The sequence below is a fragment of the Bison bison genome, unplaced genomic scaffold (genome assembly GCF_000754665.1).
Source record: "Bison bison bison isolate TAMUID 2011002044 unplaced genomic scaffold, Bison_UMD1.0 scf7180017864038, whole genome shotgun sequence".
Taxonomy (NCBI): Eukaryota; Metazoa; Chordata; class Mammalia; order Artiodactyla; family Bovidae; genus Bison; species Bison bison.
In genome coordinates this window covers 4,161,589-4,167,916 of record NW_011494610.1, presented here as the reverse complement: position 1 = coordinate 4,167,916, position 6,328 = coordinate 4,161,589, and positions in this window count along the sequence as shown.

Genomic DNA, 6,328 nt, shown 5'->3' with positions numbered 1-6,328 from the left:
GTTGGCTTAAAGCTCAACACTCAGAAAACGAAGATCATGGCATCCAGTCCCATCACTTCATGGGAAATAGATGGAGAAACAGTGGAAACAGTGTCAGACTTTATTTTTCTGGGCTCCAAAATCACTGCAGATGGTGACTGCAGCCATGAAATTAAAAGACACTTACTCCTTGGAAGGAAAGTTATGACCAACCTAGATAGCATATTGGAAAACAGAGACATTACTTTGCCAACAAAGGTCCGTCTAGTCAAGGCTATGGTTTTTCCTGTGGTCATGTATGGATGTGAGAGTTGGACTGTGAAGAAGGCTGAGCACCGAAAATTGATGCTTTTGAACTGTGGTGTTGGAGAAGACTCTTGAGAGTCCCTCGGACTGCAAGGAGGTTCAACCAGTCCATTCTGAAGGAGATCAGCCCTGGGATTTCTTTGGAAGGAATGACGCTGAAGCTGAAACTCCAGTACTTTGGCCACCTCGTGCGAAGAGTTGACTCATTGGAAAAGACTCTGATGCTGGGAGGGATTGGGGGCAGGAGGAGAAGGGGACGACAGAGGATGAGATGGCTGGATGGCATCACTGACTCGATGGACGTGAGTCTGAGTGAACTCCGGGAGTTGGACAGTGAACTCCCTGATGAACAGGGAGGCCTGGCGTGCTGTGATTCATGGGGTCGCAAAGAGTCGGACACAACTGAGCGACTGAACTGAACTGAAACAATTTGAAACAATGCCTCAGTGAACATCCTCACCAAGGACTTGTCCTGCCCATCGCCTTTCCCTCCTCCAGGGGATCTTCCCAACCCAGGGATCGAACCCAGGTCTCCCGCATTGCAGGTGGATTCTTTACCAGCTGAGCCACCAGGGAAGCCCAAGAATACTGGGGTGGGTAGCCTATCCCTTCTCCAGGGGATCTTCCAAGCCCAAGAGTCAAACCCAGGTCTCCCGCATTGCAGGTGGATTCTTTACCTGCTGAGCCACCAGGGAAGCCGGCACATTTTCTACAAAGTGTACTTGAGACTGCGGGCGCGTCCATTTAAAAGGTCAGGAAGTTTTCCCAAATCAACAGGAAGGTTTTGCCACTTTACACTCCCTCCCACCGTGTGTGAGAGGATCTGCCTCCCTCACACTCACCAGACAGGATATTATCACTTAAATATTTCCCCCCGTGTGATGGGGGGAAAATTATTCACGTTAAAACTTGCACTTCCTTGACTAGTATTGAGGTGAAGCCCTTATCATTTATGTATTGCCTGTTTGTCTTTTCTGATGTACTCATTTGCTTTTTAAAATTACCTGGGATTGTCTCTCACTGATTTGTTTCTTTCCTTTCTGATTAGTAGGAGTCCTTTTCTAGCTGGCCTACAGACTTATGTACAATAAACTGCGTGCATTTAAGGGTGCGGGCGTGCTAAGTCAATTCAGTCGTGTCTGACTCTTTGTGGCACTATGGACTGTAGCCTGCCAGGCTCCTCCATCCAGGGGATTCTCCAGGCAAGAATACTGGAGTGGGTTGCTGGTTCCTCCTCGAGAGGATCTTCCTGACCCAGGGATGGAACCCACATCTCCTGTGTCTTCTGTATTGGCAGGCAAGTGCCTTACCACTAACGCTACCTGGGAAGCCCCCATATAAGGCAGGGTGTCTCAGTTCTGGTACTACTGACATTTGGGTCAGATAATTCTTTGTCTGGGGAGTGGGAGGTGCTGTGTATTGTATTAATAGGATGTTTAGCAGCATCCTTGACCTCTGCCCCTAGATGCCAGTAGCACATCCCCACAGTCATGACAACCACAGAAGTGTCAGGACATTTCCAAGTGTCTCTTGGGGGCAAAATGATGCCCAGTTGAGAGCCTCCAATTTAAAAGTGTACGGTTGATGAGCTTTGATAGATATGTGCACCCAAGAACCTACTAATACCTTCAAGAGTTTTATAATTTAGTTGTAAATATTTCTCAGTCTGAGGTTTGACTTCAGATCCAACACCTGCCTTTTTCTATTTGAGTGAACTTAGTAAAGCCTTTTTTTTTTTTTTTACTCTGAACCTCAGTTTCCCTATCTGTGAAGTGAGGATAACAATCTGACCTGGCAGTGATGTTGTAAGTCTTGAAGGCAATGATGAATGTGGTTGGCAGCTAACAGGTGCTCAATAAAATCTACCCCCACCCCCCCACCACCACCCTTTCTCACTGTGTGTGCTTGTTTAGTAAACAAATGCTGAGTGCCTCTTATGTGCCAGGCCCTGTGCTAGGCTCTGGACACAGTGAACAACAAGACAGACAGGGTCCGTGTGCTGCACTGGGAGAGGCAGAGAAGAAGTGAGCAAATACATAAGTGAACAGGACTGATGCGCCTACAATGCTGCTGATTAGGACTGGGAGGTCAACCAGATGGCCCGGTGTGGTGGACACCTGGGAAGGTGGTGGCTCTCTGGGAGAACAACGAGGTGACATCTAACTGGGGAGCAGAGGCGAAGCCGGAGCCGCAGGGAAGGAAGGCCCAAGCAGAGGGAACAGCAAGCACAGAGGTGGTGCAGCTGATTCCATCAGCTGGACACCTTCAAGGAACAGCAAGGAGAAGGAGTGGCTGGGACAGAGCGCTCGGGGGACAGAGCTGAGACTCAAGGCCAGCAAGGTGAGGACGGGGGGCAGACCACACGGGGCCTTGGCCTTCATGTACAGGAGTTCTCTTCCATTCTGACTTGCAGGGAGAAGTCAGTGGACAGGTTTTAGCTGGGGAGACATGATGCCTTCACTCACGCAACACGGAGGTCCCTGCGCCCGCCCTGCAGATGGCATATTTATCGGCTCACAGTTTGCCCACTTCTCTGGGTCTCTGTCGGTGGCTGCTGCTGCTTAGTCGCCCAGTCGTGTCCAACTCTGTGCGACCCCATGGACTGCAACCCACCAGGGATTCTCCAGGCAAGAATACTAGGGAGGGTTGCCATACCCTCCTCTAGGGGAGCTTCCTGACCCAGGGATCAGACCCAGGTCTCCTGCATTGCAGGGAGGTTCTTTACCACTGAGCCACCAGGGAAGTCCCGTCTGCCTGCTGGTACCCTATAAATAACACTGATCTTAACCACACTAATGACCAACTTTTCTCTACAAGACCTCAGGCCTCAGGGCCCCTTCACATCTACTTCCCTACTCGAGTCTTGTGCCAACCCTGAGAAGTTAACCTGGGCTATGGGTGCCCATTATTTCACAGATAGGGAAGCTGCGGTTCGGCCACACAGCTGGAAAGCATCAAGCTGGGACTCAAACCCAGGGTTCTTTCAGCTAAGCCTGCTTCTCCTTGATCCCAGGGCAGCTCTTAGGGTAGAGGGTCAGGAGAGAGTTTTCTCTCTTCCTTTCTAAGACCGCCCTTGATTCCGGGGCTGACACCTGCAGTGCTCCTATCAGGCCTTTCCCGTGGCAAGCCTCCTGGGCTGCCCAGAGAGAGGGGAGCCCCGTTCCCAGCCCCCTCTCAGGAGATGAGGGAGGCAAGTACCAGGGCTGGGCCCACAGCCAGATGAAGCTGGGGCTGAGCCGCAAGTGCAGTGGTCCAGGGCCACGTGGGATTAAGACCCACCTGTGGGCATTCAGGGGGCTCTGCCTTCTGGCTGGGGACTCGGCCCTGTTTCTGAACCGGTTCCCTGGGACTCCTCAGCTCCCCCATCAGGTGGGGGTCTTGCAGACCCTGACCCAGTGTTGGTTGGGATACCACTGGGCCAGGCCAGCCTCACTGCACCCTGACCACTTAAACCAGGCTGTGAGCCCCCAGGATCTCACGTGTAATGGGCACCCGGGAAACACGTGTGGAACTGAACCAGGGCCTGCCTCAGTTTCCCCAGCTCGCCCTTCGGCCTCTGTGGCTCATCCTCATTTGTCACGTGCCAGCCACACTGATGGTTGCTGGGGATGCAACAGCGGCCACCTCACACGGCCCCTGTCCTCAGTCTGGCTGGGCTGGTGGATGAGGAGCCAGATAAGACCATGCTCAGCGCTGAGGGTGAGGGTGGCAGGGACTGCCAGGGTCTACCAACCTCCCTCATCTTTCTCCTCAAAACGCAAGAACCTGGAGGTGCTCCCAGGGCATATGTGGCTGAGAGAGATTATATTTCCCAGCCTATTCTGCAGTTAGCTGTGGTCATACGGCCAAGTCCTAGCCAATGGGATGCAAGTGGAGTGATGTGAAACGACTTCTGGGTCATGCCCTCAGAAGGAATGACCCTTTCTCTCTTCCTGCTGACTGGAATGTAGAGGTGATGGAGGAGCTAAAGCAGCCATTTTGGCCTTCACTGGAAGCTGTGGAATGAAGAGAGCAGAGCAACTATACAGAAGGAACCAGTTTCTGGAATGAACTTGCAGAACTGAAACAAACCACCAAACTTGGACCTTCTACATCCGTGCTGGGGAATTAAAATTCTGTCCCGTTGAGACAGTGTGGGCTCTGTCAGAGCAGCTCAGATGTAGCCTGACTTACACAGAGGCATAATAAGCACATGCTGTTGGGGAAGCGTCAGAGGTGTTTAACCCAGCCTGGTGGGGGCAGGTGTGGAGGACTTCTCGGAGGAGACAACTTTTAGATGGAGGCTTGACAATGAGAAGGAGGATATTTCTAGACAAAGCTTTCAGGCAGACGTGTAGCATATGGGTAAATCTGGAGGTAAGAGAGAACATGGAGCTTTCCAGATACCTAAAGGACCTGACGGTGGCTGAATCAGGGAGTGAGGGGGGCAGGGGAAAATGGGGCTGGCCAGCTGGCAGGATCTACCTTGAAGGGCCTGGAAAAGCCCTGTTAAGCCTTTTGAATTTTGCCCTGAGGGTAAATGGGAGCCATTACCTGATTCAAAGAGCCGACTCATTAGAGAAACCTCTGATGCTGGGGAAGATTAAGGGCAAGAGGAGAAGGGGGTAGGAAAGGATGTGATGGTTGGACGGCATCAGTGACTCAATGGACATGAGTTTGATCAAACTCTAGGGCATACTGAAGGACAGGGAAGCCTAGTGTGCTGCAGTCCATGGGGTCGCAGAGTCGGACATAACTTAGCAACTTAACAGCAACAACCAGAGGCTGGAGGCAAGAGGGTGAGGAGACTAGATGTGCTTCTTAGGAAGGTCTCTATGGTTACAGGGTGGGAAATGGATTTATTCATTTATTTTTTTAAAAAAGAACACAGGCTATGTATGCTACGTGCCAGGCACTGAGGATTATCAGTGAGCAAAACAGATTTGGTTCCTATCCTTGTGGAATTTGCAACCTGGCGGAGTGAGACATGAGTCAAGTAACCATGTAAATAAGCACGGAACGTGATAAGGCCAATGCAGGGAGGAATGCATGGCTGTGAGTTGATATAAAGTGGGGGTTGACTTGCAGGAGTCAGAAGAGCTTCCCTGGGACAGCAGTGGGAAAGCTTCCAGGACGAGGGGACAGCACAGGCGTAGGAGCCCCGAAGGCCACAGGAAGAATGAGGAGGGTCAAAGGTGATGGTAAGGTCGGAGCAACGCGAGCATAGATGGTGAGGAAAGCAGGGCATCTCCAGGGCCAGTTGGTTTCTGGCTTGATCAAGGCAGACAGCAACAGGGAAGGAGTAAGGAAGGGGAGGGAACTGGAAGTGAACCCTGAGTTCAAATACGGTATGTTGGATGTGATGTTCCTATGAGTCTTCCGAGAGGAGATGGTGTGCGTGTGGTTAGATACAGGCATCTGCCGTGCAGAGGGGCTCCATGGCCAATTGGAGATGTGGTCATCCCACGCATGGCTCCCAGGCCAGAGCTCCTCCAGTGCGGGCCTTCGGGCCACATGCTGTATGCCAGGAACTACGCCCATGGTAGCTGTCTTCCCTGGTGGCTCGGACGGTAAAGCGTCTGTCTACAATGCGGGAGACCTGGGTTCGATCCCTGGGTTGGGAAGATCTCCTGGAGAAGGAAATGGCAGTCCACTCCAGGACTATTGCCTGGAAAATCCCATGGACAGAGGAGCCTGGTAGGCTACAGCCCATGGGGTCGCAAAGAGTCAGACACGACTGAGCAACTTCACTTCACTCACACCCATGGTAGACACAGTGCTTTCCCACTCTGTCTTCTTAGTCAGTCCAGTTTTGCTGGACGTCCATCTGCCAGGTGCTCAGGGACAGTGCCTGTCTTCAGCCTCAGCGTGAGTTATTATGAGGCTAAAACCAGTCAGGTCCACGAATGTCAGGCCCACAAATCAGGGCAAATGGAAGTGGTCACACAGGAGATGGCAAGAGTGAACGTCGACATTCTAGGAATCAGCAAACTACAATGGACTGGAATGGGCGAATTTAACTCTGATGACCATTATATCTACTACTGAGGGCAGAAATCCCTCA